The 22,169-nt window shown below is 47.0% G+C and overlaps 1 protein-coding gene and 2 long non-coding RNA genes across 5 annotated transcripts in view; 1 reads left to right on the top strand and 2 right to left on the bottom strand.

Annotated features, from left to right (window-relative positions):
- Positions 1-1,793: 1,793 nt before the first annotated feature.
- On the bottom strand, positions 1,794-3,302 carry LOC123587531. Its single transcript, XR_006707355.1, has 2 exons — positions 2,872-3,302; positions 1,794-2,349 (listed from the first exon to the last, which is right to left on the bottom strand). It is a non-coding gene; the product is annotated as an uncharacterized LOC123587531 (long non-coding RNA).
- Positions 3,303-12,819: 9,517 nt separating this feature from the next.
- CD3H18orf63 (chromosome D3 C18orf63 homolog) overlaps positions 12,820-22,169 on the bottom strand; it is a 58,060-nt gene continuing 48,710 nt past the window's right edge. The window contains exons 17-18 of one of the 3 annotated variants that reach the window (XR_006707352.1): positions 21,056-21,888; positions 12,820-13,259 (exon numbers count right to left, since the gene is read on the bottom strand). The gene's annotated coding sequence lies outside the window, so the exon portion shown is untranslated. Of the gene's footprint in view, positions 13,260-13,991; positions 15,186-17,990; positions 19,319-21,055; positions 21,889-22,169 lie in introns of those variants that run through there. The other 2 variants (XR_006707351.1, XR_006707350.1) reach the window with 2 other exon arrangements.
- The window catches only part of LOC123587530, a 40,328-nt gene continuing 32,054 nt past the window's right edge, over positions 13,896-22,169 (top strand). Inside the window, exon 1 of the long non-coding RNA XR_006707354.1 lies at positions 13,896-13,994. This is a non-coding gene — a long non-coding RNA (uncharacterized LOC123587530). The remainder of the gene's footprint in view (positions 13,995-22,169) is intronic.

Raw genomic sequence — 22,169 nt, 5'->3', positions numbered from 1 at the left:
GGAGCCTGGGGCCTGCTTGGGATTCTGTGTCTCCCTCTCTCTCTGCCACTCCCCCACTCGTGCTCTGTCTCTCTCTCTCTCTTTCTCAAAAATAAATGAACATTTAAAAAAACTAAAAAAACCCAGATTTTTCATCGGTAATAATAAATGCCAATCAACCATGTTGAAAGAAAGTAATTGTCAGCTTCAGCTGACTTTCTCTGTTAAGAACAACCATGAAATAACACCTCTCCCTATGGCATTTGCCAGGCCAAGCCCTTTCTGAAAAAAGGACTAAAGGGTGTGTCCGATGAGAAGGGAATGGATCCCCTGAAGGACGATGGGACCATTTGTTAAAAGGACAAATTTGGGGAAACTTAAAAACAAGGTGGGATTAAAATAAATAAATTAAAAACAATGTGGAAAATGAGAAGGAATGGGGAATGAAGACATTCAGAGGGAGTGATTTTGTTCCAGAAAAGAATAGGAATTTGAACTAAATTTAATTTTGAATGTGAAGAAGGAATTGCAGGGAGATTTCATGGAAAACTCTATTGTGTTAGGAGAGGGGGGGGAGGGGAGGGGAGAGAGAGAGAGAGAGAGAGAGAGAGAGAGAAGGAGGTGTCGAGGAGGATGGAGGGAGGAGGGCTAGAAGGGAGGGGAGTATGGGGGAGGTTTGGGAGAAAGGAGGGAGGGGGAGGGGGGAGGGGGAGGAGGGAGGGGGAGAGAGTGGCATTTAATTTAGCTACTGAAATTTATAGGACTTAAATCAGGAAGTTCAAGTCAACCAGACTTTCTGGGGAGAAAAGCCAAGCTTCACCCTGTTATGAAAATTAGAATTCCAGTCTTCTGTTTGGGCAATAACATTCAAGTGGATGTTGGCCACCTGGAGGCAACTGGAGGGAAATGTGGGTTGTGTTGGTTTAGCTCAGCTAGGAAGGCTGCAGCATCAGTGTTCACACTCGCCAGGATTTTCGTGGAAGCCGGGGGTGGGGGTGGGGGGGGAATGGAATGTGTCACAGACTTTTTGGTGGAGTTTTGCAGTGGCTAACCAGAGGCCAATCCCTTCACTCTCCTGGGGAAGATGGGGCCACTGAGAGAGGGAGGGGCAGCTTCCAGAACCGCCTGGCAAGCCTTAGATCCCCAGTCAGGGTACTGTGACTCCCCACTGTCTCATTTGCTGTCTGTGGCATCACTGTGTGGAAAGCTCCCTGAAACCAGAATTCCCTGGATTGGAAGAGGCTGAAGCTACCCATGACGAGCTGCAGTTCAGAATGGCTTGATCCAGAGCCATCCAAGCAGAGTATTGTGGGGCGCTGGGCCTGCCCAGGGGGGGCGGATAAATCGGGAATTCACACTCCGAGCTTTTATAAGAACCTGTTTTTTAAGAATGCATGTTAAAATGGAATAGAAATACTAACTGTAACTTCCCAACCAGGAGAGAAAAGACAGGGGAACTGAAGAGAATTTGATAAATCCAACGGAAAACAGAAATGCAGGAAAAGGGAACCAAATCAAATAGCAGGCTAAGGGGGAATAGGACGCCAGGCCGGAAGGAGTCCCCGCCGAACTGCATGGAGGTCAGAGACAATGCCACCATGTAAGAGGGACAAATAAAAAATGGTAAAAATGGGAAGCAAGTAATAAAACAGTCATTATTTTTTAGTAATATGATCACATATGTAGAAAACTGGAAAGAATTTAGGATTTAGAAAACCAAGAGGATTAAAGAATAAAAAAAAATCAAGAATTAATTATAATTAATATAAAATTTAGCCATTTTGCAAGAGGCAACAAATGATTAGAAAATGTAATTGATAGAAATGGTGTTTATCATAGCAAACTAGCAACAAAATACTTAGCAATAAACTTAGTAAGAGACGTGTATATCCTTTATGAAGAAAATACCATTTTAGGGGCATAAAGAAGACTTTGGTGTAAAGACCTACAAAGACTGTGTATTCAAAGACATTATAAATATGTCAATTTCCCCTCATAGTTGCTACTGGTGTGTTAGAAACTCCTTGAACTTGATGGCATAAAAAGCAGCCATTGCCTCCTCCCCCACACCCTGCTGCCCGCTCACAGATCCTGGGTGTTACCATCTGGAAAGCCCACCTTCTGTGAGGCGGGAAGACCCACTTCCTAGCTGGCCCCATCGCTCAGGGTCTGGTCCTGGTCTCATTCTGGCCCTGGACACCTGCACGTGGTCTTGTCGGGGTTTGGCCTTCTCCTAGCTTCACTGTGTTCTGAGCAGGAGCCTGCAGGTGGCATTTCATCCCAAGGTAGAAAGTTCTTGGTCTTCCCGGTGCAAGAACGTTCTTCTTACTGATATCCCTTCCATGGTGTTCAAAGAAAAACGAAGCGGTCCTAGGTAGCAAAAGCAAATGTCCTATTAATAACACACACGTGTGCACTGCAACGAGGCGGTTGGTCACCCACGCTCAGGTACCACCTGCAATCTCTCCATTGTTGGAGAGATGAGCATGACTGGATGTGTGTGTGTTGTAAACCTAAGTAGCCTGTTTATCTTCTTGATTTGTTCAATTATTATTTAAGGTAAAATTGCATATTTATTCTCTGCCTTGGAAAACAGAGAACAGGCACGGCATGAAGCCACCGGAGAGAAAATGCCAGTGGCATTTCTAGATTGGCAGAGACGACTTCCGTGCATGCTAATTACAGGTTTATAGACTACAAGTTTGTAGATGTGCTGATTGCTCTCTTGCAGGGGAAGGTACTACACGGGACAAGGCTGGAAAACACACGATAAAAGAAAGCCTTTCTGCTCCTTTCCTGGAAATTGAGAAAATGCGAGTCAACTGTTCGGGTAATAAAATGTCCAGGGTTTTTACAAAATTGACTATTGCTCAGTGGAAGGCATTCTCTTACCTTTCCTTCATGGTTACAATAAATACGTATCTGCTTTGAGAAAAAGTCCTCAACATGAAAGGACTTAACTTCTTGTCTTTTAGAAAAAAATAGTGAAAAGAAACAGTGGCAGAAATGAAATTAATTTTCTCTCAGATGACCTTTAAATGTGATGAAACAGCAGCTTTTCAAAATTGCTGAGAAGCACAGGAGAAGTTGTGGAACATCTTCTGGCCGTGAGGAAACGCAAGTCAAAACCACAGCGAGGGGCAGCCACCTGGCTTAGTCAGTGGAGCACACGACTCTGAAGCTCAGGGTCTCAAGCCCCACGTTACGTGTGGAGCCCACTTAAGAAAAAAACAAACCACTACAGTGAGGTACCACTTTACACCCATAGTGAGATACACTTTACACCAACACAATGGAAAATAACAAATGCTGGCAAGGATGTGGAAAACCTGGCCCCCTCATAACACTGCTGGGGGGACTGCAAATGGGCAGCTTCTGTGTAAAATGGTTTGGCAGCTCGTCACAAAATGAAACAAGAGTTAACATATGCTCCAGCCATTCTACTCCTAGGTATGTACTGAAAAGAATTGGAAACAGGTGTTCAAACAAACACTTGCACACAGATGTTCTTAGCAGCTCTATGAACAATCTCCCGGAGGCAGAAACAACCAAAATGTCCATCAGCGGGTGGGTAGGTAAACCCAGTGTGGTCTCTCCACAAGCGGAATATCACTCAGCCATGAAAAGGGAATGAGACACTGACATACGCTACCATGTGGATGAACCTCAAAGCCACTCTGCTATGTGAAAGAAGCCAGATCCCACAGATCCCAATGGCCACATGCTGTCATGATTCCTCCTTTGGGATATGTCCAGAGCCAGCAGATCCGGGGAGACAGAGAACACACCAGTAGCTGCAGTTGGGAGTGGGGGGGGGGGTGCGACAGGGAGAAGGGGAGTGACTGCTGAATGGGTAGGGGTTTTGTTGTGGGGTGATGACATTCTGGAACTAGGTAGTGAGTGCCCTGAATGCCACCGAATTATACACTTTAAGTGGTTCAGAGGGTACATTTTATGTAGTGTGTATTTTGCTACAATAAAATAATTGCAGATCAGAAAGCAGAGATGCAGTATTTTTCCATTAGGCAACTCAGGGTAGACAAAGTTCCCTGGGCAGGCTTCCCCTGGAGACGGTTGCCCTCTGGCTGGGCATGGGACACTGGACTACTTTGTGGTAGGGTCCCCTTCCTAAGGAAAGAAAAAAAGAAACTTCAAGGTAACTTGGCTATATGTGTATGAGACAACATCCCTCACGACCTTGTAACACAAGATCACTTAATCAGACTACATGTTTGTGTGTTACCCTATATGGGAGACACAGAAGTTAAAAACATATAAAAAACTACGCCACGTGGCATTTGGGGCTCAGTTCTTTGGGTACCAACTGAGCAATGCCAGCATGAATAAAGTTGCTTCCTAGAAAGAAAAGTCTCAGGGTCACGACTCTTTGTGTGAGAATCCTGCTACATTACTTGGGGGCTCGTCCGGGATTCAGAGACAGTGCATTTACACCTCCTTTGCCACCAGGGATTCGAAATGCAGGGCCCTGGGAGAGGTGGACCGCTTGATCTGCAAGAGATTAACCCTTCAGGCACGTGGGGGCGAGGACCTGTGTGGCCCAGGAATCAGCTCAGGGAGCTGCCATCCGACTGGTAAGAACCCGGTTCATTTAGGCAGTCCTGCCCATGAGAGGCAGAAGGGGAGCCTGATCACCTCCCAGAGTTGCCGTAGTAATTCCACAAGGGATGAGGAATGAAGCTGCATCTCTAAAGCGTTGGGCACTGGGCGGCAGGTTGGAGTCGCCATGTGACTGTGTGGGGACTTGTCTCTCCTTCATTTCCTGGGTCAATGACTATGATAATTAGAGCCAACCGTCTCTGGTTACTCTATTTCAGAACGGGGACTATAAGGAGCATTCCCAAGCAGGTGCCAAAACTCCTTTTGTTTCGGGGAAATTCCCTGTCTTCTCCAGACTGACATGCACTGCCTAATTGCACCGGTGGAGAACAAAACAAAGGAAACCTGCAGTCTGCTCCTTTGTCTGAGCTGACAAGATTTAAAACTGGGAATTCTCCTTCTCTGCCTTCTGCTGGCACCTCGTCTCTTCTGCCTTTCCTTCCCTCCCTCCTGTTTCTGCACCACCTGGGGGGCGGCCTGCAGAACCGGCTCCTCCTTCCCCCCTAGATGTTGAGGAGTGAAGTCCCCCAAAGTCAGATTTCCCCACCAATGTTCCAGGTAAAAATTAATCATGGGGAACAAACTGTCTTAGGCGGACTCAAGTAAAACGTATTAAGCTAATTTAAGTTTGCTGATTTGAGATAGACAATGTTTATCAACATTGAAAAAAAAACCCTTTTATTCTACCTAGATTTGCTGAAGGTCAAATGAGCTCAAGTTACCTCCGTTTCAATTTGTTAACGAAAGGATGACTTAAAGTGATGCCTAATTGTGTCTGTCTCAAAGTCACGGGTAATTGTTCAGATAGCTTTCAAAGTCCTTGGTAACCTAAAAGGTTAAAGTTTTGCCTGCATGATAAATTGAGATTAAATTCATTGGATATCTAATGAGATAAGAGGCTAAAGCACTAATTACTAGATGTGGGTCTGTGCTTTTGATTTGTTGCAAAAAACTAAGGATTGGAGCGCCTGGGTGGCGCAGTCGGTTAAGTGTCCGACTTCAGCCAGGTCACGATCTCGCGGTCCGTGAGTTCGAGCCCCGCGTCGGGCTCTGGGCTGATGGCTCAGAGCCTGGAGCCTGTTTCCAATTCTGTGTCTCCCTCTCTCTCTGCCCCTCCCCCGTTCATGCTCTGTCTCTCTCTGTCCCAAAAATAAATAACCGTTGAAAAAAAAAATTAAAAAAAAAAACAAAAAACTAAGGATATTTGGAACTGTTGAAAAACATGCTTTGTGCTTAATGGATTCATAAGTTTGCCATTTAAAAAACTCTAAAGTAATATAGAGTTCACAATTGGTTACTACTTAGTTTTCACAGGAGACTAAGGCTTCTAAGAGTTAAAATTCTGCTAACTATAGTTAAAACTGATAAAAATAAGAAAAATAACTCTGTATGTAAAAAAGTAGGATATATGAACGGTATAAGAACTGGAAATATATTTTTGTTGAAGGTAAAAGAAAGTAATTTTGTCCTAAATGAGACTAGTTATTTGGAGAGAAATGGCTTGGGACTAAATCTAAATGCAAAGAAAAGTTGTGGAAGGTTCGTGAAGGAAAATCTTTAAGAAGAAATTTTATGTGTGGTCAGGGAGGACTAAGGTTAAAATAAATGGATTTTAAAAGTACACGGGGTTGAGATGAAAATTCCTCACCCTTTGGTCCAAAGGCTGGGAAAATGATGGCAATACCCTTGGTGCTGGCCTCCAAATCCTTGACTTTTGTGTTGTTCCTGTTCAGCAGAGGACTGGATGCCTCTGCCATAGGAGGGATAGATAATATATAAAGAGCTTTTACTAAGATACATGGGAGCCATTTTACTAAACTTAGCCCACTGTATGCCAAAAATGGATACCCACATAGATGAAACATATTTATGTGGGCATTGTTGAGAAAGGCAGGGGAATAGAATAGACCTTGACTCTGGCTCTTTAACCCCCTCCCTCAACGGCCAATGATCAATATGTAAGTTTCTGTTGGACCAAAAGAAAATTAGCGCATCCTACAACAACCAGGAAAATCTTGCTTGGTCACGGTCCATACCCCCAAGGTCCTACAGGCCAGAAATGAAGGGCTAAGAAGAAAAAACAGGAAAGACCAGGCCAGCTCTCAGAGGTAGGTGAAGCCTGGGTAAGAATGACTACTCCCAGCACCTCATGAGACTGACAGGGCTTCTGGCTGCCAGTCACATAGCCAGCCAAAATGCAGGGCTAGGAGATGAGGTTTCTCCGGGCCAGCTATAGGAAACTGAGATAAGGGACAATTTTCTTCCTTTTTCCTATAGATGGGTAATTCCCCAGCCAAGGCCATTACTCCTTTGGAATGCATTATAATTCATTTGCTTTTACCCAAAGGCTTGGCCCCAATACAAATTGGGAGAGGGAACCTGACTGCCAGAGGAAATTATCAACGACAATACTATCCTACAATTGGACGTGTTTTGCAAATGTGAAGGGAAATGGGGGAGAATTCCCCTATGTTCGTTGTTTTGGGGCCTTAAGAAAAAAAAGTGAGATATATGTAAGCAATGTAAGGTGGATCCTAATTTAATGGCAACCCTTTCTAAAGTCCAGGAATCAGGAGGGGATGAAATTAAGGGCCCCATACCTGTACCCAAAACAGACCTAGAAAAAGAGGAAAGGAAGTCTCCCACCTCAACCTCCTCCTCCTCGGATGCTCAATCTATATATTTAAAAAAAAAAAAAATTAAGGAAATCTAAGATTTAGCCCTTAAATTATGCCAAATTAGCCACTATTTTACAAACACAAAATGAAAGCCCAATGGCCTTGCTGGAGAGGTTGAGGGAGGTTCTCATTAAATATATGGCTACTACCCTGGCACCCCTATGGCTGAGATGATTTTAAAGGACAAATTTGTCAATCAGCCCTAGACACTAAGAGAAAATGCAAAACTTGGCTGTTGGCCTTGAAGGGACCCTGGAGGAGCGCTTTCGAGCTGCCAGTTGGGTATATTACAAACAAAACAGAAAAGGAAGCTTAAAAAAAAATCTGAGGCCTCAGTTGTGGCCTTATACACCATGTCAGACGGGACTTCCCGAGGTCCTGGCATCAAGTGCCATTTATGTGGCCATTCAGAGCACTAAAATGAGAACTTCCTCAGAGGGGACAACCAAAATGAAAACCACATAAACCCTGCCCCTTTTGTGGAGACAATCGCTGGAGATCTGAACGCCCTCGGGGACCTCTATCTGCCACGGCTCAGATAACCAATGTCCCTGGAAGGGACTAACCGGGGCCTGGGGCTCTTCATGGTTAAACCACCCCTAAAGCAACTGTATATCAAACCTAGAGCCTCGGGTAACTCTAAATATAGAATGAAAACTGGTTGATTTCCTTCTTAACACCAGAGCTACCTTTTCTGTCACCCTTTCCACTCCAGGCCAACTATCCAAATGCAGCATGGTGATTAGAGACATCTTCGAAAAACTTCTAACTAAATTTTTCTCTCAGCCCTTGGGATGTATATGGGGAAACCTAATTTTTTCTCGTTCTTTCCTGATAATGCCAGAGGGCCTTATGGCCTTGCTAGAAAGCAACAGTATAACTAAATGAGGACTATGGTGCTACTAACTCCAGGACAGATATACAATTATGTGAGTTTTTGAAAATTACTGAACATTGTAGGCTATAGATACCTGGGCTCAGGAAAATAGTTGCTGCTATATCAATTATTAAAGGAGACTCAATCCCACCTACTCTCTCCCCCCAAATAAACTGGGGTCTGGCTTCTAGACACTGTCTCCAGCCCTTGGAATGGTTACAAACCGAGCAGGGCAATTACCATTACCAAGCTTACAGAGCTAAAAGATTGTTAAAACACAGCATCAGGCCTTTCATTTAGGGAGGGACAAAATTTATCAAATGGCCCAAAGGATGTTTACTAAAAAAATTCGTCAAGGACAGTTCTGCATGTAGGAATCAGGCTGTGAAGTATGTCTTAGAAATAATCCTTCCAACCACAAACTTGCTCTCCCAGACAATCAAGAAACTGGAGACTATCCAGGAAAGACTAAGAATTAGGTCTCACTCAGATGCCAAGGTAAAAACACAAAACAAAACAAAACATTCCAACATCTGTATGGGTTAATACTTTTACTAATTGGGTAAAGGCCTTCCTCTACAAGACAGAAAAGGCACAAAACGTAACACAAATTCTGCTTTGTAAAATAATACCCAGGTTTGGCTTGCTAAAAATTTACCTAAAAGTTTTACACATCAAAATAAAGCAGACTGCTTATACTCGACAAAACTCTAAATAACACCTCACAAACATCAGGTGCTTAAAAAAAATTAAAAAAAATTTTTTTTAATTAAGTTAGGGCCAAACTCTCAGAAATAGGGCCACCATTGATTACTTACTGCTCGCCTGCTTCTCCGTCACCTGGGTTAACGAGAGATTCCTTGACATATGTTGTTTGCGAAGTCAGGGTCTCTCCTAGGTTGTTTGACAGGTTTGCAAACTGTAGACATTATCTTAAGATGCCATCTTGTTGGTCAGCATAATCTTCACTTTGTGTTTTTCCCTTTGTGTCTGCTGATGTTTATGCCGCCTCATGCCCGCCAGCCTTCCTGTAAAACCACATGGGGGACCACTCGACCGACCCTTGGGTAGACTCTAACTGCTGTACCCTTACACTGTCCCTTATCAGCTTGAAGAAGCCAGAACAGTCATCGTCCCTGTTCCCTAACAGCAGACACAGGCCCTGTTCCAGGGGAGAAATAAATAGGGAAAGGGTGAACATTAGGCAGGGAGAGAGAAGGGGCCTTCAGGGAGGCAGACTACAGCTGCAGGTGGGAGGCTGAAGAAGCAGACGGGGTTCTCCCCTTATGAGATCCTTTATGGGCACCCTCCCCCCATTATCAAGGGCATAAGGGGGGGGGGACCTAAATGAGACAGGCAATCTAACCCTAAGACAACAGATGTGAGCCCTTGCCTCTACCCTAACCACCTTATACCGCTGGGTCAGGGAGCGATTACCTGTGAGTCTGACCACAGACGCTCACCCCTTTAAACCAGGAGATGCTGTATGGGTGAAGGAGCGGAGTGTCCAACCCCTAAAACCCCTCTGGAGAGGACCGTTCACTGTCATTTTGTCCACCCCTATGCAGGAAAGTAGCTGAAGCGGGTCCCTGGGTTCACTACGGCAGAGTGAAGCCGGCATCTCGAAACTGGGAGTGCCTTTCTGATCCATCCACGCCATGCAAGCTGACCACACAGAAGGTTCTGCAACTCCAGAGGCTCCAGGAGACCACAGCCCTGCTTCAGTCCCTCCGGAAGCTGACTGATCTACACACGGCAGAAGCTTGAGGAACCGACGGTCCAATGAAACAAAAGACTGTCCGTATTTTTATAGGTTTCCTTGCTGTGAGGCACTGTCATGCCTTGTTGCCCACTATTATTGTGATTCTTGCTCTACTCTTTGTCATAGGATTGGCCGAGGCTGCCTTGGCTGTTAACACTCACCCTCCTTTTGTGGACAGGATGCTTCGTTGGTACCAACACGGGGAAACAGTGGCGATAAGAGACTAGAAAATTAGATTCCCACAAACCTTATACTAAAGCAAAATACCCCAGTTCTACTACCGGGGTTTGGCTTCTCAAAAACTCAATTATTGGGAAAAACCGTCTTGCCTTGTGGGGAAAAAGTTCATCGTCGCCTTTGTTAAAAACTTAACATGCCTAGGCCAAAGATTTTATAACTCGACTGCCCAGAAAACCCAATGGTGGGGGACCCCCAGATCACCTTGAACCAGATCCCCACTCCTTGTCTGACTTCTATCATCTCCGAGAGGCCTGAGACAATGTCAATGCAGCCATCAAATGGCGGGTCCCAGGTGAACTATGCTAGATATATGAAAGGACAGCCTATGTGGTACTTCCCTCAGTCTGGTCAGGGTCATATGTGCTGGGAACTCTTCGTCCATCTTTCTTCCTGCTCCCACTTGCCAGAGGGAAACATTTGGGAGTCCAAATGTATGGGCACAGGGAGACTCAAAGAAAGGAGTGTGCCTTAAAAATTAACAATTAAAAAGATAATAAATGGCCTCCCGAGCATATAATCCAGTATTATGGGCCTGCCACCTCGGCAGAGGATGGCCGCACCCCCATTTATGTACTAAACTGCATAATCAGACTGCAAGCAGTTAATAGAAATTATAACCAATGAAACTGCCAGAACCCCTAACTTACCAGCCAAGCAGCAAACCCAAATGTTCAATGCCATCTATCAAGATTGCTTGGCCTTAGATTACCTGATTGCTTCTGAGAGAGGTGTTTGTGGAAAACTTAACCTGAGCAACTGTTGCCCACAGAGAGATGATGACAGGAGAGTCCTAGAGGAGATCACAGATCAAAGAAAAAAGGTTGCTCATGTCCCCGTCCGGACCTGGACCGGTTGGAACCCCGGCAAGTTATCTGGAGGATGTTTTTCAACTCTCTGAGGATCCAAAACCCTCATGGAAGTCAATGCTCCTCCTCATTTAGGAGGGTGCTTAATCTCACCCTCCTTTGGTCCGCTGGTGGTACGGTCTGCCTCCAGTCTCATTGAGGCCTTAATTTAAAAAAAGAGGGCAACTTGTGTAATGATGTTATAAAAATATAAACCTCTAAACCAAGATCATGCTCTTGGACCCTAAATAGAGGGGTCCAAGCATCAAAGGGGGGAATGTGGTAGGATCCCCTCCTTAAGGAAAGAAAAAAAAAACAAACCTCAAGGCAACCTGGCTATATGCCCACGTGACAACATCCCTCATGACCTTGTTACATGAGACCACTTAATCAGACTCCATGTTTGCATGTTACCAGATATGGGAGACAAAGAAGTAAAAAATATATTGAAAAACTATGCCACGTGGCATTCGGGGCTCAGCTCTTTGGGTACCAACCCATCTGGGCATTGCCGGCGGGAATAAAGTCGCTTCCCGGAAAGAAAAGCCTCATGTCACGACTCCCTGTGCGAGAATCTGGCTACAACTTCTGGACCAGAGCACAGAGACCCTGCTGCTGTGCCTCATGCCAAACAAAACCAAACAAAAAATACAACCCCCACCACCCCAAAACAGAAACCAAAGCTTTATTTCATACACGTAGAGCCTAATTTTCCAAGTGAGAGCTCTTGGGTAGCCAAGGGTCCATGGGTTCCACTGAGCAGGTTGGTTCGAATCCTTGATCACTTGGGGCGGAATTTCCAGAAGTGTCTGGGAGTGAAAAATGGGAGTTGGCCCCTCTTCAGAAGGAGAGGCAGCAGTGATGGAGGTGGGGAGAGGATGGGAGGGCAGCACGCGCCCTGGCCCCTGCAGAGCTGGACGGAGAAAGCTGTGGTCGCTTCTGAGGGCGCTGGGGCAGGGGCCGGTGGTGCACGAGTCTCCCCTTCCAGAAATGTGCCGGGAGGAAGAGGACAGAGGTGGAGTCAGAGCCGGAAGGATGCCAGTCTGAACAGTGGGGGCATCCCGTTTTCCCTGGCGCAGTGCCACCCCCCTCTTGCCCGCACACTCTTGTTCATGCCTCAAGACTCAATTCCAATGGGAGCCCCTGGGGAACCCCTCAGCACTTGCCCAGCCAGAATCCAGCCCACTCACCTCTATGGCTCATGGACCTTTCTGTATCTCCTCACGGCAGCTTTGCCACATTAGGAACTCACAGAGATTCTTGCTTTTCACTCCAGTCCCGATCTCGGGCCAGAGTAAGTGTGTGAGAGACCGCTCTGCTGGTGTGCAATGGCCATTCTCTTCTTCCTTAATAATACAATCCTAATTTTATTGAAAAGAACTGGTACACTTTTTTGGCCCTTCGCACCTTCCAGGTTCCAGCTGCCTGGAAGCCTGATGTTGATGAACGGAGTTCCAGCAGCTATTTTGGATAACAAAGTGTTCTTGAGTATGGAAGCCACCACTTGAAAAATGGAGCAGAAGATTGCAAGGTCCTTGGATCTTATCATCATGGACCATCATGGACCAGCCTTGGACAGCTTACGGACTTCCTTTACATGAGAGAAGAATACATATGTATTTCATTTAAGCCACTATTATCTTGGGTATTTCCATTCTGCGCTGCCCAAATGCGTGTTAGGTGGTTAACCTGCACATCTTTGCACCTCAAAATTCTCCCACAAATTCCAGAAGGATGGATGAATGATGTTCATTTTACTGAATGCTGGAGAAGGATGTTATATTGCAAATCACATGAATTCCTAAAATCCCCTTTAAAACATTTCTGTTCCTTCTTCAAGATTCTTTTCCCTACAGCTGCTGTTTCATCCCTATTTATTCTCTCACTCCCTCCAAATCCTTTAAGCTTAATCAGCCCCTCTCTTCCCCAGCCCACCCTCAAAGTTTCGTCAACCTAAACACTCTAGCTTAGCCATCGGCTGAGTATGACAAGACCACCAATTGTGCACCAAGTGTGTCCCATGGGGCCTCAAGTCATTCTTCCACATTGGAGATTATAATTAATACTTACATCTCTGCAGCTGCTCCACTTGCGACCCCCTACTCACTTGGTGGGGGTCTGCAGTGTGCAGGACGGCCGCGTGCACCCGTGGGTCCCCACTGCTCAGCACGGCACTTGGCACCCTGGGGCACAAATGATGGGCAGAGCTCCATCCGGTACCACCTGGCCATCTTTCTTGTGGCCACACCTGCCATCAAAGCCTGCAGAGTAAATGAAGTCTGCTCTGTCTTTGCCACATAAAGAACCTGCTGTACAGATTACACCCTGAGCCACTGGGGGTTCTTCACACCTCTTGACTTGCACTTGGGGGGCTGTATATTACCTCCTTTTTGGTTTCTTTCTAAATAGGGTGCAGGACAGGAAGACCAACTTCAATTGGTCTGTAAGCTACACATTTTGAAGTTAATGTACATGTAGGCTTTGTGTGTTTCTTGTGGGCTTTGCTCTGTGCTTTCTTTGGCTTTATCCCAAGCCTCTTGGGCAATTATTTCTGGCTCCTTCAGTGAATGGCTTTAAATCAACTTTTTCTGTTCCAAATGCTTAATATAGGGCTTGTCCACATGTATTTTTCGTAGTATTATTGGAAAGTGTCTCTTGTGAGTAAATCTTTCTGTCTCTAATCAGTTGCTGCCATGTGGGTGCAGCATAAATACTACGTGCCTAGCCCGACGGAGAATTCTAAGTGGGTTCTCCACCGGAGGAGCTGATTCTCACGCCTATTTCCACAGAAGGGGAAGGTACTGAAAAATACTCTAGTAGGATTTCCACAATATTCAATCTCTCCAGACTAGCATAAGGCCTTTTGAGTCTCTTAAGATTTGTGGTCAACAATGGAGGTGAAGGGGCCAACCACATGTTTTTGGAGTGAAGAAAACCCTTGGGCAGGGCGCTCCCACCGCAAGTGGGAACAGAGGTCAGTGACCACCCTGCGACAGGTAAGGAGAGACTATTATTTCCAGGCCCTGATCAGGTTGTGACTATGAGGGCACTCAGGCTGGTGCCCTGGTCGGGGGCTGGGTGGGGGGGACTCAGGCTGGGGCACATACTGTCTCTAATTTCTTCTCCTTCTGTATAATTTCCTACTGCTGCTGTAGCAAATAACCACACTGTAGTGGCTGAAGACAACCTAGATTAATTGTCCTACAGTTGTGGAGAAGTCTGATATGGGCCCAGTGGGCTAAAATCAAGATGTCGACAGGATCGTGTTCCAGCCAAGAGCTCTAGGGGGGAATTCATTTCCTTGCTTTTTCCAGCATCTAGAGGCCCTTCAGTTCCTTGGCTGATGGCTCCTTCCTCTTTCTTGAGCCAGAAATGTACCATCTCCAAATCTCTCTTTCTCTTCCCTCTGCCTGATCATCACGTCTTCTCTCGCACTCCTTCCTCCCTCTTTCCCTTAGAAGGACCCTTGTGATTACATTGGACCCACCCAAATATTCCAAGATGGTGTCCGCACCTAAGATCCTTAACTAATCACATCTGCAAAGTGCTTTATGCCACATAAGGCAACATGTCACAGATTCTGGAAAGTAGGGCGGGCGGGCCAGCGTTGTATCTACCATCCCCCCTTGTGCACTGTGAGATCCTGGAGGCGAGTCCCATGCTGCTTCCTCTAATTTCACATCCCAACCCCACACAGGAACTACATCCAGTGGCCACATGACTGGTCAGGTGTTGGTTGCCTAAGTCCAATAAAAAACTTCTCTTGGCCGTTGATTTTCCGCTTCTGGAATGATGGCTGCACTATCTGCAGAAAGCCCACATCCTTCCCCCCGCCTTCTTTGGTTTTTATCTTGGTTTCTCTATTATCAACCTTCCACCTCACTTTTACGTTTTTTTGGTTGTGTGAGAAACCTGCAGTGTTGGCAGAGGAAACAGACGGGAAGGGCTACTTGCCGAGGAGCACGGTTTCTTATGGTTCTGTTCCCCAACTGCAGCTGTGGGCAGGCAGTGAGGACGCAGTTCTGTGGCAAGTGGGGCAGTCTGGAAGTGGATTATTTTAAGCACAGAAATGCGCCGGAACTTCAAATTATTGCTACCTCTGCTGGCTTCTTCCTCTTTTAGCCTGGCTTCTTTAATCGTCCTGTGCTCTTCTCTTGAAAAATAATAGCCTTTACATAACTCTGTGGCTGGAAAGACAAAATAAGTCCACTGGTTGTTTAAGAAATGTGAATTTTAAGATTAGGATGCAAAAAAAAACAAAAACAAAAAACATGTTGCTTGGGTAGCTGGAGATTCTCAATAGGAATATATGGGCACTATTCTGTCTTAAAGGTGACAGTTTCAAAGCCTAGGAATTTTCTTTAAAAACAAAATCCGGGGCGCCTGGGTGACTCAGTCGGTTAGGCATCCGACTTCGGCTCAGGTCATGATCTCGCCGTCTGTGGGTTCGGGCCCTGCGTCGGGCTCTGTGCTGACAGCTCGGAGCCTGGAGCCTGTTTCGGATTCTGTGTCTCCCCCTCTGTGACCCTCCCCTGTTCATGCTCTGTCTCTCTCTGTCTCAAAAATAGATAAACTTTAAAAAAACAATTTAAAAACAAAATCCAAAGCGGTTCATAGGCTCTCTCTCTCTGTTTTTTTTTTTTTTTTTTTTTTTTTTTTTTACCTTCAAAGCTTTTCTTTCTCCCAAATGATTCTGCTTAGACACTTTAAATACAGCAAACTGAAATATGGGGGTGGGGGCGGGAATTGCCACACACACCGTGGATCAAACCCCGCACTTGACAACAGCAGTTAAGGATGGAAGTCAGGCTTAGATGCTTCTACACCTGCTTGAGGTTACCTGGGAAAGGTGCTGTCTGCCCCGAGGCTCTGAGCGCCCTGGTCCCTGCACCCACCCTGCAGTGTCACCTGGGACCTGGAGAGAGATGCTGGTCGGGACCCCAACTGACACTCAGGGAATCTGGTCTGCAGAAGCCAGTGTCGCCTTCAGGGCCACCTTCCATGCCTCAGTTGGGAGATTCAACAGCAGGATCCTTCTTCTTGCCTTTCCCCAACCACGTGGACACATTAAGTTCCACAATCAGCAATGCGTTCCTTTTATATTAAGCATTACATCCTCTTTTCAAAATAGAAGAGATTGAGAAACACTGTCACATATGCTGTGGTCTTTTGGGGACCTGCCAGGGCATCCCTCACACCAGCAGATACTTTGAAGAGAAAGGGTCACAGGCACTTTCCGGGTGCCTGGGGGCTCAGTTGGTTAAGTGTCCGAATTTTGATTTTGGCTCAGGTCAAGATCTCTGTTTTGTGAGTTCGAGCCCCACATCAGGATTCTCTCTGTCCCTCTCTCTGCACCTCCCTCCCTCCCTCTCTCTCTCTCAAAAAAAAAAAAAAAAGTTTAAAAAATAAATAAAAGGATATGGGTTTCTACATAATACTATTTAATGTTACGAATGAGATGTCAAAGTATGAAGAAGACACGATTTACATTTCAGAGGAAAATAATACAAGTAATTTGCACGTTCTGTCTGGAAAGTCCACTGGGGTGAACGGTTTCCTCTTTTGTTGCTAATCGGGTGGACGGCTGCAGTCACCACCTGATACTGGGTTATACACAGTTTTGTGCTGAGGAAGCGCTCCCCAAGTTTCACACACACAGACAAACCAGAAGACCGCAAAAGTTCCAATCTCCCTCAAATAGTCCATGGGGTTTGTGGGAATCACATAGCTTAACTTGTCTGGGGCAGAACCAACTTCTCACTGAGAGGTGCTGAAGAACAAATATCTTAAAAGCACTTAAAATTGGTTTTTGCAAGTGCAGGGCACTCTAACTCACAAATGCTTGCTAATCATTATTTTCCCCAGGCTCTTAATTTCTCTAGGTGCCAGAGAAATGCAAGATTAAATTAAACATTAGCAAATACCTTGAGTGCTGCATTTTCCACGTTGATACATTAACCGTGGTATTTTGAGCTGGGAAACACGAGACCATAATATATAAATTGGAATCCTAAGTACTCAACCATGCTCTCCCTGGGAGCTCTTCTAACAGATATAAGTAGTGATGTTTCTTGAGAATATGCCCAGAGATCTGGAGCTGGGCAAATGTTCTCCAAGTCTAACAAAAGAATATGGTTTGCATTAGAAGTTTGAAGCATTTTTCTTTCCTTCATTTTCTCATGGTGTTGGGATCTCTCCCTCATTCTTTCCCAGGGGGTTTGGAGCCCCAGGTTGGTCTAGAGGTGAGTGCATAGTGCCCTGAGATTTAACTGCACCTGAGCACCCAATTCTGGCCTACTGTGATGTGTTTAGGTCAGGGTTTAATATTTATGTTACTATGACTAAAGAATATTCATAGATGAGCCATGAGCAATTTGCTGTACAAAGTTTTGTTTTCCCTGAACTTTGTAATTATCTTTTTTCATTTGTTTGGTTTTCACGTTTTCATTATGAATTCACCCTCAAACTGTTCTCCATTTGTCCAAATCTCCTCTCAAGACATGTGGGAGCACTGATTTCATTTTTCTGAGCCTGTCTGAGATCCCTCTACTCAGCCCGGGCCTTGTGGTCACCTCCGGGCTCAAACCGGGGACCGCCCTTTGCTGGTGCACGGCAGACTGTCACCTCCTTTCTGTCCGGGGTGTCTTACTTCCTATAGCCCACACCTTCTGCTTTCTCATCTGGGGTGGGGGGGACACATTTTCCAGTAGCTTTCCAAGAAAGGGAGCACGGGAGTTAGTCTATGTCCCCCTTGCATGTCTGAAATGTCTTGATCTCTCTGAAGCCTGGTTGACAGTTTGGCTGCACACAGACATCTAAATTGGAAATTTAATTTTCCTTCAGAACACTGGAGAATTGACTTCATTGCCTTTTAGCTTCTGCTGTTGAGTTATGAAGCTTTTCTGATTCCTGCTTATGTGAATGTTACCTATTTTTTCTCTCTGGACATTTGTAGGATTTTTTTCCCTTTTTTTTTTTTTTTTTTTTTTTTTTTTTGCCTCCAATATTGTGAAATGTCAGTCATCATGTTGGGTCCTTCTCAGTTGGGTCCATCAGTGGGTCCTTCTCATCAGGAAACTCATATCTTGTATTTCCAGGAAATTTTCTTGAATTATTTCTTTGATGATTTTCTCTCTTAACCACATTGTTTGCATTTTCTTTTCAGATATTAGTCTTCTGAACTTATTCTCTCTTTTCTTACCTTTTCTCTCCTTTTTCCCATATTTCTCTTTTTGCTCGATTTCCTGAATTTTACTTCCTAATACTTCTACTGAGTTTTCCATTTTGCTAGGGCATTTTAATATCAAGGGTTCTTTTTTTGTTGTTGTTCTCTCAGTTTTCCTTTTTTTGCAAAATGGTATCTGGTTCACAGTTAAAGTATTTTCCCTGGTCTCCCTGAGAATACCAAAGGTAGTATTTCTGAAGTTTTCTTCTTCCTTGGTTGTCTCCTATGTTGGTCTCTCTTTCCTGTCAGAGGGCAGATGTCTGGTATCTTCAGATTTAAGGGTTGGGGCTAAGAAGCTGGTGGTGAGCTCTGAGGATCTGGGTGGCTTTTGTGGGTGTAGGGTTCGCCGTGGGGAGACCTGCTAAGCTCTGCAACTGGGGGAGTCAGTGACGCCAGTATTCGTGTTTAGGAACTTCCTCTTGAGCTGGTCAGCTTCCCCAGAAATGTGCTTTTCAATCTCTTTCCCGGGAACTTAGTTCTACGAACAAGGTGGAGGAGAAGAGCTGAGGATCTCTGTGCCCATCAGGGTTCTCCAGGGAAGCAGTAACCAGTAGGATTAACCTATAAATGTTCAGAGATTTATTCCAAGGAATTGGCTTCTGTGGTTGTGGGGCTGGCAGTCCACAGGTCTGAAGTCCACAGGGCAGGCTGGCAGGCTGCACACTCAGGCAGCTTGAAGCAGGATTTCTTTTTTTCCTAGAAACCTCAGTTTTGCTCTTAAGGCCTCCAGCTGACTGGGTGTGGCCCATCCACATTCTAATCTGCTTTACTGAACGTCAACTGCTTGTAGGTGTTATAACCACATCTACACAGCATGTTCACAGCAACACAGTGTTTGACCAGGGACTGTGGCTTAGCCACACTGACCCATAACCATCAGTCTTCTTATCTGATAAAGTTATAATTAATTCATCAATAAATAATAATTCAATAAATATTTGTTGAGTCGCCAGTCTATTGTCTTGGCCTTTAATCTTCTCTTCGGTATGAAGAAGAATCTGCTCTCAGCTGTGCGTGGTGCCCCGCGGGACAGCCTGTTTGCACCCTGCAGAGCACAGGAGGTCAGACTCACTGGGGAGTGGAGAGTCAGGACCTCTGGAAGGCAGAATCGGAAAGGAAGTAGGTTTGCTGGTAGACAAACCTCTTTTTTATTGCCTCACTTTGCCCCCACTCCATCCTAGGCATGCAAAGTCATATGTCACCTGCCCAGATGCTTTCCAGATTTTTAAAATCACATTACTACTGGAGTAGATCAGTAAATCAGTAAATGTTCCTCCATTCTGTGAACGCGCCTGTGCTGGCTGCATAGCTAACGGTACAAGGAGACCGTCTGGCCGGTCATACAGCCAGTGGAATTAACACAAACAGTGCATGATATATCTAAACATAATGGTTACAAGATTTCTGAAGCTCTTTTAATATGTCCTCAGGTGCTGGGGGCAAAAACAATCTATTAAGAGCAGGGCCAGCCCTCCAGGAGCTGATGGCCTGGGAGGGACAGTGTATCCTGTTCCAGGGAAGTGAGCGGACATGTGGGAGGGAAAGAGGGGGTGCAGGGGCTGGGTTTTAGTGGTGCCACATAGAGACACACACTTCTGACCAAAGAGATAGATTCTCAAAGGTACAGGAGTGAAGAGGCAGGTATATATGACATGTAGTTACATAACTATATGTGTATTATACTATATACAATATACATCAGATATGATCATATATGTAATACCTGCCCTGAGGTCCTAGTTCCTAAAGGCAGGGACAATGGGGCTAGAGAAAGCTCCAGGCTTCCCTGACCCTGCTGCACCAGGCATCAGAGGGGCTGACGGTGTAAGGCTGCAGGGTTTCACCAGGCTTTGCTAGACACACAGGGTGGCTGGCCAGTAGCTGGCGCATCAGCTCTCCGGAGAGGCTGCACCGGCAGGTAGATCCGCCAAGGTGGGTGGGGTGCTAGCCTGCCAGCCCCGCATGAGGACCCGGCTTTGTGGCTTTGTCCCGTTCCCTCTTTGTCCCTGACCCTGTCTCAGAGAGTAAGCCACGAAGGAGCAATGGGGGGAAGAGCAAAAGCTGCCCCCACTTTCCTCCTCACCCTTGCCCACCACACAAAGCATGCACACCTACACACATGCACGTGCACACATGCACACACATGCAAGCACACACACGCGCACATGCATCCGCACGTGTACACACATGCATCTATCTGCACGCACGCACACTCACTCAAGCACACACACAGCCATGCACACGGGCACACATGCATCCGCACGCACACACAATCACACACATACATGCATCCGCACGCACGCGCACACGCATGCGCACGAGCACACGCTCACCACACTCACGCATGCACACGCGCACATGTACACGCGCCCGTGCACACGCACGCACCCCGCAACCCCGCTGGGGCCACGAATCTGGCCTGCACCGTGGGCGAGTAGGGCCGCGAGTCAACCGTGAGACTGACGTCTCCAAACGGACAGGGCTGCAACTTAAAGGACCCGAAAGAAACTTGCCCGCACGAGTGCAGGCCTGAAAGCCGGGCAGTGGACTAGGCGGCAGGAAGGAGCCTCCCGAGCGGCGCCCAGCTGAGCTGACCGCACGGTGGGCGGCAGATTTGAGGCGCATTTGTGAAGAAAGCAACAATTCGAACATGGCTCCAGAAGTGAACGGAGAAGCTGGTGTGTCCCATCACCAGCGCTCCCAGGTGGCACGGCTCCGGGGGGACCGCCTCCCCCCTCCCGCCCGCGCCCCCGCCCCGGACCAGCGGGACCAGCCTCACCCCACCCCCGGCCCCAGCGGATGAGGCGTGGCGGCGTTTGCACCTCCTCTTACCGCGTCCCCGGAAGCCGGGCCACGGCTGCACCTGCAGTTAGCTGCATGAGTCCTGGGGCGACGTTTCTTCCCTCCTCCTTGTTCCCTGGGTTTGGTCCCCCGCATATAAGGAAGGCGCCGCTCCTCCGTTTGTACGGTGACCTCACACCAGTAGCCGGTCCTTGCGTGGGCGCCGTGGACGTGGCCAGGTGCGTCCTTTGCGCCTCCGTCGGGAGCGCTATCCGCTCGGCTCTGATTTTCCTCCGGCACGGCCGCCTGCACTGACCAGTGGGCACGCGACCCGGGGCTGGACTCGGGGTTCGGGGTTACTCGTATCCAGGGTCTGATGCGCCAACAGCTCCGGCCTGTGCTGCGTCTGTGGTCTGCAAGCTCGCAAGGAGCCGGTGGCGCGGCCTAGCGACAATGTCCCAGTAACAACCCCCTGGGGCCGGGGCTTGGCTCCCAAGCTCGGCCCCCACGGGCCCACGGCTCGCCTGTGTTCTCCAGCCACAGGCAGGGACGCCAGACTCACCTGCTCCTGTGGCGGCTCCGGGAGCTCCCCCAAGCCACAGGTGTCTTTGTTGTCAGGTTTCTCGAGGTCCCGGATTGCAGGTCAGGTTCGTTTTCACCTGGCACCAGAGATTTGATTCCCTAAGGAGCTAGCGTTGGAAGCCCCTGGAACACGGTAGACCCCCAGTCAGTAGTTGTTGGAGGATGGAATGCGGGGTTCTGGGGACAGCAGTCCCTCGCTGGCAGCTCCCACTGTGGAAAACATCTTTATTTTCCTGCACTGCGGTCTCTTGCCGGGAGAGTGAGAAAGTCTACTTTTCGGTGTCTACAGGGAAAGCAGCAGCCTGTGAAATAGAAGCCGTAGGGGCCACATGACTGGGGTGGAGGGGAAGTTGAGACCCACATCTTCCTTCTTCCCTTTGCCCTTGACTTTACAAAGTTACCAGGTACCCATAAAGTCCGGAGCCCGCCTTTACACCCTCTGCCCTGCAGCGTCTCCTCACCACCCCCACTCGGGTCAGCGACCAGATACACCTGTAACCTTCCGGCATCCTGTCCGTTTCCGGAGGCTTCCCTCGGTCCCCTCAACCACCCCAGGGGGAATGCCTGCACTGGTCCAGCACTG

The sequence above is a fragment of the Leopardus geoffroyi genome, chromosome D3 (genome assembly GCF_018350155.1).
Source record: "Leopardus geoffroyi isolate Oge1 chromosome D3, O.geoffroyi_Oge1_pat1.0, whole genome shotgun sequence".
Taxonomy (NCBI): Eukaryota; Metazoa; Chordata; class Mammalia; order Carnivora; family Felidae; genus Leopardus; species Leopardus geoffroyi.
The sequence above is the reverse complement of the archived record's forward strand: the minus strand, read 5'-3'. Positions and strand labels throughout refer to the sequence as shown.